Below are 13,233 nucleotides of genomic sequence, written 5' to 3' on the forward strand. Positions count from 1 at the left end.
TGCCATACCCTCAAACCATCTTTCATCAATAGTCATCAGAAAGCTTCTTTTTAAAAGCATTTTTCAGACTATTGCACCTCTGTTCAAAGCTTGATTTCAGTAAGAATAAAAACCAAAGTCCTCACTATAGTTTCCTATTCTTCCCACTTCTATATCCCCAGTTAACTCTCTAACTTCATCCCTTGCTCCTTGACTTAAAATGGGTTACATCACAAACCTATCAAACTCTAAAATATAATTCAAAAATGTGTTTAATATACCAGATCTAACAGACATCACAGCTTAGCAGCAGATCACACTATAGAGTACCAGTAATTTATCTTCATGATCTGGTGGCACACTGGGTTCTTCAGCTCCCGCTATTGCTCAGCATCCATAAAGAATATCATGCAGACATGAGGGCACAAGTCTATTATCCCAGCTCCTCGGGAAGCTGAGGCAGGAGGACTTCAAGTTAAAAGCCAGGATGGGTAATTTATCAAGAACGTGTCTCAAAATAAAAGGAGCTGGGAATGTATCTCAGTGCTAATAACCACTGTGTCTAATTTGTTCTCCCCCTAAAACAAACATCATGCTGCATATGGCTAGCAGAAGAAAAGCTTTCAAGTTGAAAAATATTTGAATCAAACCATCATAAGTCTGGCCATTTATGTTTGGAACCATCAGTGCTCTTCTCTTCTCTGGAAATAAAACCAAATAGACTAAAAACCTATCTGTGAGGAATTAAGCTATAAGACCAATGAAAGGAAAAGTAGAATAACACATTTGCAATTGTAGATGATGAAAATGTCTTAAAGAAAATAGAAGTATAAGGAACATGGGGGAATTTTAATGGAATTTACTGTCAAAATTAAGAACTTATCAACAAAGGACAATATAAAGTTAAAATATAGTCAAAACACTTAAAAAACATATTCTTCAGAAAGTAAAATGAGAATTACCAGAGAAAATTCAGAATGGCCCATTAAATTTGAGTTTCAGATAGAGAGTGTTCAGGCACAAATAGATCCCAAATATTTCATGATAAATACAAAAATATTATTTGCGATTTACCTGAAATTCACATTTAAAAGGAATACTTAATTTTTATTTGCTAAATTTGGCAACTACAGGTTGCCAAATCCACACAACTTATAAGTAAATAAAGAGAAGTTCATCTTCACCACCAATCAAATAATGCAAGTTAAACCAAAAATACCATTTTACATACTGTATTAGCAAAGACTAGAAAACAAAGTTTTTATTGAAAGGCAGGCATGCAATCTTCATATTTTTCCAATTTATTACAGAAGACTACCTAACCTGGGATACTTTTTAAAATCAGGTCAGTAGGCAATAAAGGTTGATCTAGTCACTGGATAAGTGCAAAGAGACACATTTAAAATCCATTATTTTATACCATACATAGCACAGAAATAAACCCATAACCATGTTCAGGAATCAATGACATCATTTTAATATAAAATATAAATACAAATTAAGTATAATATTTTAAATTTTAAATAAAGATAAACATACTGAATATCATGTGGTAGATAAACAATTGCTCTTTTATAACTAGTACTCTAACATTAATTTTAATACTGGGTTAATATTAATGTAGTTGGTGATCCTCAAAGGTCAGATATTTGGCCTGTAAAAAAAATTAAGAATCAGGATTTATATTTTTTAAGAGTTTTCACATAAAATTGCTTTATCTAAATGAAAAACACAGCTTAACCAAAAAGGAGAGGTGGAGAGCAGAGCAGAGCAAAGCAGAATGGAACAGAATAATGGTTTTGTTCATAAATGTCCCCCAAACGTTCATGTGCTAAAAGGTTTTGATGCCAGCCTGTGGCCTTACTGGGAGGTGGTGAAAACTTTAGGTGATGGGTCCTGGTGGAAGAAAGTCTGGTCATTGCAGCATGTCCTTGAAAGGTATATTGGTATCCAATTGCCTTCCTTCCCCTCCCTTTTTCTCCCATTCTGCTCCCCAGCCACCATGAGACACAAAGACCGTCTCCACTCTGCACTCCCACCAGCAAGTACAGTGCCACCACAGACCCAAAACAAAGGGCCAAGCAACCTTGAACTTAATCTACACTGAAACCCTAGGTTTATCTCAGACATTGTCTCAGTGATAGAAACATAACAAAGAAAGGGAGAAGAATGTGAGGGGGAGGACAGGAAAGGAGGGATAAAATAAAATTAAATGATAAGAGATTATGTAATTTCTCAACATTGAGAGCACCGACATTTTTAACTTGATAATTTTTACTACTATTGGGAGGTTGCCTGATGACTTGCAGGATATTTCTGGCATCAACCAATTAGATACTCCCCACACAGCTGACACAAAGATATCTCTAAATATTGCAATATATCCCCAAGGTGTATTGGATAAGATACAATTATTCTTCCACTAGTCTAAATTCATAGTATGATATTCCAATAGCTATCTAACATTTACTGCTCTACAGATTAATGACTAAGAATGGAGTTTTGAAACATAAGAACCAAATAATTGATGCCTGTGGGATGCTAACGACTTAAAGATAATTATATTTATAGTAGGTATCTATGCTTAAGCTATGCTTTCCATCAACAGGAAAGGGATGATTTGTGTTTAATACTAAGAATTTGATTTTGATTATTATTGTGGGGTGACAACTTGGTTGACTTGTCATTAAAGCTTAATCTCACCCAGAGTTACACATTATTATCCATAATTGTTAATGTGAAAAAAATCAAGCTAGAGGTTTTAATTTCTAAGAAACTATGAATTATAATTCAAAAATTATTTAAATTAACATAAATTATTTAAATTATTCAAACATTTACAGTGTCAAAAATCCAAAATGTAGTATCCAGTTATAACTCCTAATATAAATAAGCAAAAAGGTAATATGTAAAAATAAAGGTAACTGCAAGAAGTTGAATTTTATGAACTATATTTAAATGCTTGGTATGTACCATCACTGACTATACACATTGTTTTCTACCAGAAAAAGTTGCCATATATTTATATTACCAATCTTACATTAAAATGAACTTTAAAATTTGCTTGTACAAGTAGAAATTTTAAAAGGAATTTGAATTTTATTCATTATATATGATACCATATTTCACATATTCAATGTTAGAGTGGCTTCTCTTATCTTCAAATAGGACTTACTATCACACTTGCTGTTCTGGGAACTACCTGACACAATCAAGTAATCATCAACCTGCCCTCATTGAGCCTGAGCTTAAAATTCTACAGAAACTGTGCAATCAACAGGCCAATAGTTATTTCTACTTTATAACACATATGGGTGTAAGACTTTGAGAAATTAATTTGCTGAAAAGGACACTTGGGGAGCCTTAAATTATTGCAATTGCTCAGACATTCTTTGGCTCCTTTACCCTTTTCTTGCCCCATCTCTCAAGTCACAGGGTAGAGTGAAGGGGGCCTGTGGAAAACTAGAATGAGCTAGTCAGCATGTATTTATGCATTTAGTTTACTCTTATTTTTTTCCTACAGATTTTTTATTATACTCTGCTCCTGCAGAAAGAGAGTTTCAGTTATTTATCCCTGAACTCCCACAGCCAACTAAATGCCCTTCATATAAATTCATCCTTAACAACTACTCCATGACAGGAAATGTATAAGTAGTAGAGATGGAGAAGTTAGAGAGAAACCTTGCCCTCCTGGAACATACAGTGGTGGGATGAATCAGGAAAGACAGAATTTTGCCTGCATGAACCCGATCAAGTAATGCAATACACATCAGCACAGCTCCACTCCTCATGACCCTTTCTCCCAATGACAACCAGGTTTAGATGCAGAACAAAAGCAGGTTTTCTCTTTAGAAATATAAATGTGATTCTCCATCCCTGACCACTACCGAGTTCCACATTCATATTTAATTATGTTCACCCCATCCACATGGAGGCAGTTGCAGAGATTAACTGCATGTTCTCTAAAGCCAGAGAATGCTTGGATGTGAATCTCAGTTTTCCCACTCATGAATTGGGTGAGTTAAGGAGGTTTTCTGTACCTTCTTTGTTCATCTGTAAAATGAGGACAAAAACAGCTCCTACCATATACAAATGTTTTGAGGACTAAATGAAAAAATATGCAAAAGTACTTGAAATACTACCTAGAACAGCTTACACTTACTGTGTTAACTATTATTACTAGCATTTATATATTATTACTATATCTAACAAGCATCTAAATCTTACCCAAAGTTGAATTCATACTTTTCCCCCCAAAAGCATGTTCTCCATATCCTCTCATTTTAGTAAACTGCACCACTACTCTCCTGGTTTTTCCAGTTTAAACTAAGAATTTATTACTTCTCCCTTTTCCTCACACTCCCCACCAAGTCCTGTCAAAATATTACATATCCTAACACATCATTACTACCACTACCTTCCCAAAACTAAAATATCACCCTGTTGGCTCCCCAAAGCACAGCAATAACCTCCTATCTCTCCATTTTGATTTCACTCTTACCCCATTACTCTAAAGCTTAAATTAGATGCCACTGTCTTGATGCAGACTTGCCAGTAATTTTACATTAAAATTAGAACACTATCTTTACTTCAACACAACCTCCAAAGCCCCCCCTAGCCTGGCAAGCCCACCACCCTCATCTGCCACCACCTTCCCCCTTAGTTATTGTGCTCATAAAACTCAGTTTACTGTATTTTGACCACTTCTCACTTGTTTCCACCTCAAAGCCCTGTCCTGAGGTCTGGAAAGAAAAATAGTCATGTGAAGCATGGACTCTGAAATCAGATTGGCCGAATTCACAGTCTCTACTAACATATCAGTCGAGCAAATTCCTAATCTTTGTGAGTTTTGTCCTTTATCAAAATGAAGATAGTTCTACTTACTTTAAGTGATTAAGTATTTGGAGTTTAGAAAAGTGTCACATATGTAAGTCTACTTAAATGTTCACTGTTGTTATTATCCCTCCCTGAGATGCTTTTATTTAAGTTCTTCCCTTACTTCAATACATTAAACTGTCCCATTATTTAAATGGCTTCCCCTGTCATAGCCTACCTTAAACAACCTTCCTGTTCCACTCTCTTCTCTTATCATTTCATTGTACTTATTCCTATCTGAAATTATTATGTATTTATTCTTTGGTCCCTATTTCTCAACTTTAACGTGAGCTCCGCTAGTTTGGAGACTGTCTTCTTTGGTGCTATATTTCTAGTTCTAACCCAGAACCACATGTTTGAATGCATATTTCTTGCTCAGGGTAGGAACCAATGCAAATCTCCTAATAATAATATCATACATACAAAGTCTTTCATTTCCTTATCATCTCATTGACCCTTGAAAGAGGAAGAACCATCATCTTACATTTTAGAGATAAGAAATTCCCAAGTTTGAGTGACTTGTCTTCAGACACAAAACTGGAAAATGGTAGAACAAAAATTAGAAGCCCTGATTTCTGATTCTTAGGCTTCTCCCAAGAGGGTAAAAGGATATTACACCCTTCAATTCAATTTACAGAAATGTGAGTTCTTAATCTCCTGTTATTAATCTCCTGATATGTGGGTAAAACTCTTTCCTTCAGTACTAGGCAATTATTTCCCCCAGAGTTTGAGAAGTATTAGAGAATAGTACTAACTCAACAATAATGTACTAATCCTTGGCAGAAGTCAAACTATTCAAGTAGTCAGCAAGAGTGAATAATCCAAGTCGACAGAGAACCAACTCTCAAACTTCAATGTATGTTTTTGGGCCGGAGTTGGGGCCCACAAGCCAGAGCCCACCCAACCTGCGGGTGCCCCAGGCCTGTGACTACCCTTGCCCACCGAGGAGGCGCCCTCGGCCTGTGCCCATCCGACCTTCCCCTTCTGGACTCACCAGCAGGCCAGCCCCACTATCCCCTCACGGTGCCCAGCCCCATCGCCCCCTACCTTGAGCAGCGCGCAAAACTAATGCAACTGGAATCCTGCAGCATCCACCATCCAAGGTCTCCTGGGCTGAACCTTGCCGCCCATCGCCTCCTGCTGGACCGAGCGTCTTCCGTGCTGAACGGGGCCCACGGAGTCCGCACCGGTGTTGCGGCCAGGAGCGATCCCCTGCGGACTCTCCTCCAGTTCAGGGGGCGCTGCGCCGCAGTTGATCACGGAGTGCCAAGAGCCCTGAGCACCCGTGAGGGCAGGGCCATGGCGGCTGCCCCTCAGCGGGAACGAAGTCAGCAGGGGCTGGGCGGGCCAAAGAGCGGCGTCTGGAGCCCTCGAAGGGCGGGCGAGGGTGGGGGCTGTTGAGGACAAACACTGCACGACGCTTCTTCTCTAACTGTTGGCAGCTCTCACTGATAACCCCGCGAAGGATCTGGAATGAGACGCTGTGTGGCCGCCACGCCCCACGCACAGGCCATACGCACGTGAAGCTGCTGCCCGACGCGGATTGTTGGAGAGAGGTAGCTCTGTCCTGGGCCCGCCCCCTGGCGTTTGCCTATTTTCAAACTCGCCCCGCCTGCCAGCCTGGAATTTTGCTGGGGACCTTGCGTCTTGCTGCACCAGCTCCCCCTAGGCACCTGAGGTGGAACCTGCAGCCGGCACAGTCTTGCCTGCTCTGCTACTGCGGGATACTGTGTCATGCTTGCACAAAGTTGGGCCACCTCGCCCTGCTGTAGGCTGTCGGTGCCCAGGTGCTGTGGGCGAGGTGGAGCAAAGGTAGCACAGAGGGAGCTGTGAGAAAATGAAAGGGGAAAGATCGAAGAGGAGCAGCAGTGACTTCTCTCACTGAAGGATTAGATGACTAAAGAATCTGTCCGTCAAAATACAATTGACAGTTTTTTTTTTAAAAATGATAAAAAGTAGTATTTGTCGTGATAATATGTCATAATTTTAAGGAATGAGTTTATATGCCCTACTCAATTTCAAAGAGAAGCATGATTCTTTTTTAAAGGCCTAGAAAAAAAACTATAAAGTTTTATGTATCATTTTAATTTTTACAAAACTGAGAAGTTTTTACATTGGAAATATACTTTTTAATTTTTAGAGACAAAACTAAAATCTATAAAAAGGTGGTAGAATTATTGCATACAATTTAAAATATTCCTAAAATAAAATATTTAATCGAATAATGACAACTTTAAAATCTTATCAGTACCATAAATATCTTTTTTTAATATTAAAAAGGGATAAAGAAATTTAGTATGTGTTGAGAACAATGTGTCAAAATATATAACAAGACCTAAAATATCAAATTTAACATTATTTTAGATAGATTTTATTTCAACTACAGGGAGAGGATAATGGTGGAATTGCTTTTAAGATGTCTGGTATGAAATGGCAAATCCAATTCTGAAAATTGTATTTTAATAGATATTGTGACTCAGCTTCCTATTGTTTCAAATGGTGTTGCTTTTGACATTTTAGATAAGATAACTTATCTTAAGATAACATAAGATAAGATAAGATAAGATAACATATATATGGTGAATACATATATGAAAAATTAAAAATTGCTTTAAATTTCTTATAATACAAATATGAATTTTAAAAGGAAATAAAAATATGTAGCTAAGTAATACCATGTACCTGAGATCTTGTCTAAAAATTGGGCTGAAATAAATATACTTAACAGGTTTTCATGATTATAAATGATAATGTTTCAATGTTTTGTGGTCATTTACACTGTCTTTTTTGTACAAGAATGTCAGTTGATAGTTCCTTTTGATGTTAAGGTAATTAAAGATCTCATAGAGGAAGATTATGGACAAAGGTAGTATCATGAGTTATTTCCAGGTGAAAAATCCAAAGAATGCAAGCTCTCTTTATCTTTCCATCTACATTCCTAGCATGTGCTTTCTACCAGTCACAAGGTGACTGGCAGCACTTCAGTAGTTCTCTCTTCCCACATTTACTAAAAAGAAAGAAGAGAACCAAAGGAAATTTATCTCCACTTCTCTGTTTTTGACAAAAATTAAATTATTTTTCTTTGAAGGATAAAAGACCACATCTTTACTCCAGGATTACCAACACAAGTAATCTCAATTCTACTATGCCTGCCAGAGGTAAAGTGTAAACAGATTGCTAACTGACTTAGATTGTTCCTTTGGGGTGGATAACTGACATCTAACCAAAATCAAGCGTCCATTGGTGAAGAAAAAGGAATGGGAAGGCAAGTGTCATTCTTGGTAAGAAAACATATATGCTAAGAAATAAATCACTAGCCTGTTTAGTAAAAGATTATCTTTGATAGTCCAAAAAATGGGAAGGTATTTTTAAAAATACCATCTAACTGGACATGATATAAAGCAGGACAAATAAAATTCTTACTTCCTTCAGATGGAGCAGTAAGAAGATTAAAAATATCCAAAGGAGATAAATCAGTGTACAATTTCTTGAACAAATAACTGTAATATTTTGATATATTCAAGAAAAGAGGGCTTTTTATCATATGTTTTATGATTACATAACACACACACACACACACACACATACACACACTCACACACACACACACACACACAAACACACCAGGGTTCTAACCCATCAGTGCTAAATCACTAAGCCTCATTCCTAGCCCTTTACACTTTACATTTTGATACAGGGTCTCCCTAAGTTGCTTAGCACCTTGTAAGTTTCTGAGGCTGGTCTTGAACTTGCAATCCTTCTGCCTCAGCCTCCACAGCCACTGGGATCACAGGCCTGTGTCACCACCCCTGGCTGAGTAGATATTATGTATAGGACAGCTTTTTGTCAAGAACAATCTGCAATATCAGGGAAATTATAGCAAAATATCTAAAAACATGATCAAATAAATAAAATGAATACTGATAATGGCCCTGAGTATTTCTTATTCATTGCTTATGGAAATAACAAATAGCACAGCCCCTTTGGAAGATTTTTGGGAAGTTTCTGGCAATAGAGAAATATAATTACCATTTTATCCAGTCAATAACAAGCTTGTTATGAACCCATATTTGTCAAACTTGTGTCCACACGAAAAACTGCATGATTATGGCAATTTTACTATAATTGCCAAAACTTAGAAGCAATGACAAGTTCTTCGATAAATAAAAGGATATTCAAACAGTGGTACATTGAAACACTGGAATAATACTCATTGCTAAAATAATATTCATGCATTTTACCAAGTAAAATAAATCAATCTGAAAAGACTGGCTACTGGATGACCCTTCTATATGCATTTTCACCCTCAAAATACATACAAACCTGCTTCACCTATGAGACAGGCAGACCTATGGCATTGCTCTCCTCTGAGGGTGCCCAGAATGCAGGAGGAGTTCAATACACACATGTTCTGTAAGTGATAATCCTAAAGGGTCTCTGATCTCCTGAGATCACTGACAGAAGAGTACTTGGGAAGAATGAGCTCAGCACTCACAGTGGATAGCACCTATAGATGCACATTCCTATTTTCATTTGCCTCCCCCAAACTTCCTCCTCAGTAGATTGAAACAATGGACTAGTATTCACTACTAAAATGACATTCATGCATTTTACCAAGTGAAAGTGGTAACCATAAAATGGGAGGGAAGTGCCAGAAAATTTGATTTTATTGTTCCACATGAATGCTATTCAATTTTCCAAGTGGGAACCCTGAAAATGATAATTGAATGTTGTCTTATCTTGTCTAGGTTCATCCCTTCTAGTGGTTTCCTGCTGGTAAACAACTGAAAACACAAAAGGCACAAAACAGGAGGCAGTGGAGTGCAGCGTGGTGTGCACTTGCCACTCCCAGGCACTGCCTGCGTGGAGGGTTCCACTGGTCTATATACAGACAGGTGACATGGACATAAGGGCCTTTGTTTTCCCTTAAGCAGGTTGGCTCAGGAAGTATGGTGAGCAGAGTCAAGGAGTGACTTGGCATCAGTGACCCAGCTCCAGAGTTTGGGTTCTTTGTTGACTGCTATGACTGTGTGCACGTAAGGACATAGCACTATAACCTTCAGTTACCACTCCTGCTCTGGGAAAGTGGGCAGCAGAGCTTGTCCTTGGTGAGAAATTTCTGGACAATCAGAAACAGTCTTGAATAGCACACTAACATAAGAAATCCTGTCTGAGATGATGTGGTTTTCTGTTGTATTTTGCCTTCTTGGAGGAAGTTATCATATTCCATTAGTGATGACTTGAGATACTGCATAGAGAAAAGATGTGACTAGTGAATATAACAGGTGACCCTCCTGCAACTGCTTTGAATTGTGAGAGTAGCTGGAGAGGTCATTTTGTCATGATCACTCACCCATAAATACCTGCAATGCTCACCCACACCCAGCTTCTTCACTTCCTCTGGGCAGATGATGGAGAGAATGGAAGGAATGGAGAGGTGACTAGGACACAAGGGGAGATCACCACAGAACTGGACTTCTGACCCTGCAGAGTGGAGACAAAAGGCCCATTTGCATTTCACAGGTTTTCCACACTCAGGAGACCAAAGCTGACGAGTGATGCCTCTGTCTGCACCACAGTCTCAACAGCTTTCTGTCTTCATGTTTTCTGCACAGTGGCCAAAGTGCCCAGGGGTACTCAGTTCCCTAACTGTCAGATGTGGTCAGTGAGACAAAAACCAAGAGCTCAAGAAGGCATCTGTACATCCTGGGGGTGTGTGCAATTGACATCTGTGCCACTGGAGACCCCTGAGACCAGCTTAAGCTGCAGAAGGGCCATGTCAAGGGTCACCATTTGTCTTCCCTGGGCTCAAGTCCTATCTGCTAATACAGAATTCCAATTATCCAGAAAAGTATTAACTTTCTTGTCCTGATATCCTCAGGGGATGAGTTTTTACACACAGTATTGAATCTGCTGGTATCTCTGTGGTGTGCCCTAGGCACACTCTGCAACAGGAGTCAAGTTGTCCCTGTAGAACACCACTGTCTCCCAGAGCCTCTGCTGCCCCCTACCTCACTGCCTTGGTCTGCTTATGGGCTCAGTGGAGGACTCTGCCACCTCCCATAGAGGAATGGGTCCAATGTGTCTATTCTGGGTGCAGGACTGTGCTGAATCTAAGGACAAGCTCTCTGTCAGGTCATGCTGTAATAAAATCATCTGCACTGGCTGGTGCCTTGCTGTCATGCTAAATGTTATTTATTAGTGTTGAAGGAAAGCCATTTCTCTCCTATTATGCAGAGATAGGGACATGGAGGTGTGCTCCCTGATAAGTCAGTCAGTGACAGGTATCACCAGATACTGCGCAATGTCTTATACATTGAAGTTGCCTAAAGTTTAATTAATAACTTTAAAATGTTACAGAAAAATGTTAAATTAGGAAAATGGTCTGCTACGTTAAATGCAGCTCTGAATTCATAAACATAATAAAAAATAAATAACACATAGAAAGTTAATATTTATGCATATAGATGAACATGTATGACTTTCTGTTTCTTTATTTCCTTAGAATTGTCGCCTGGAAAAGTACCTGCACTACTTTTGAAACTTCCTATAGACAGATGCCACCTAGTGTGCACTGTACCAGCAGCTCTAGAGCTATTCAATTAACATGCTGTTAGTGTTTAAAAAAGGAGAACCCAAAACACTAGCTTAAGAGTAGTGCATCTGCAAATTGGTGCAACCACTCTGGAAAGCAGTATGGAGACTTCAGAAAAGTTGGAATTGAACCACCACTTGACTCCTCAGCCTATACCCAAAGGACTAAAAATCAGCATACTACAGTGATGCAGCCACATTAATATTTATATCAGCTCAATTCACAATAGATAAACTGTGGAACCAACCTAGATGCCCTTCAATAGATAAATGGATAAAGAAGTGGTGTTGTACATATATACAACAGAATATTAATCTTAAAGAAGAATGAAATTATAGCATTTGCAGGTAATTGGAGGAGTAGAAAAATATCATGCAAAGTGAAATAAGCCAATCCCCCAAAAACAAAGGCCAAATGTTTGCTCTGATATGTGGATGTTGATCCATAATGGGGGGGAGGGAAGAATGTAGAAAATTTGGATTGTGCAGAAGGGAGGAAAAAGAGGGGAGGAAGTATGGGGGTGGGAAAATGGTGGAATGAGATGGACATTATTGCCCTATATACATGTATGATTGTATGAATGAGGTGACTCTGCATCATGTACAGAGAAAATGAAAAGTTGTGCTCCATTTGTGTACAATGAGTCAAAATGCATTCTGCCATCATGTATAACTATAACAAATAATAAGATAATAAATAAAAAAGACTAGTGCATCCCAACTACGAATACCATTTGGAGGATTAAATTATAACCTTTAAGTTGGCTATGGCAGGAGACAGGAAAACAGCAACAGTGCTTCCTCTCAGCACCACCCTCACACACCATTGGCAGGGTCTGCATGGGGTAGGTTATGGTCAACACTGGTGATCACAGCATGCCAGTTGGGGAGCTGCAAAATACCAGCATCTTTACCTCAGAGGTTTTATTATCCCTGCTGCTCTAAGATGAGATAAATAAAATTTCAAGATGTAACTTGTTTATAGTTACATATCTAATAAGCCTTCAAATCATATTCAGAGCCAGAGGGGTCCAATCCCCATGTCTGTGGACTTCTAAAAGACCTACTCTTTGGGCTCTCCAAGTAAGGACAACGGTGGAGGATGCCTCTGGTTACATGAAGTTTCAGCTCTTTCCTCCCTCCTCTTCCTCTCTGTCCTTTCTTCCCTTCTGGCTTCTCTTCTCTTTCCCTCTCTTCTTTCCTTGGTGAGGCAAGAGGGCAAAAGACACATTTGAGAGTAATAAGATATATACTTGCTTTCCAGCAATAAGCTTGGATTGGAGAAGATGAGACACTAGGGATAGGAAATGTGAATTGAAATGGCTAAATAGTCAATCATCAGAAAGTAATTTACCTGTCCTGGAAGGGTCTTGGAGATTCATGGGTTCTGGCACTTTATAGCAAAGACCAAAATATAGGACTTCTTGTGAAACATACAATGGAAAATGCAGAAGCCTCTCCCTGCTGGAGGATATTTGGACTGAGCCACCTTACTCCATCCATTGCTGCCTTTCCCGAACTTCATAGCATAGATCCATACATTAATTTCAATGCACGCAGCATTCATAATGTACTGTCTTTGCACTGCTCTTCGAATTGTTTCCTGTGTAAAAATTCCAGCAGAGCAGTCTTGTTCTTCCCTGGGAATGGTCTTGCTATTTAAACACACACTTTTCTGTGGTCCCCAGAGCAAAAAGCAGGCTTCTGATGCACTCGCAGAGCAGAGTTTTCATGAGGGGGTTTCTTGATGCACTTGCAGAGACAGAGTGGAATTATACCATATGA

The sequence above is a fragment of the Sciurus carolinensis genome (genome assembly GCF_902686445.1).
Source record: "Sciurus carolinensis chromosome 14 unlocalized genomic scaffold, mSciCar1.2 SUPER_6_x, whole genome shotgun sequence".
NCBI lineage: Eukaryota > Metazoa > Chordata > Mammalia > Rodentia > Sciuridae > Sciurus > Sciurus carolinensis.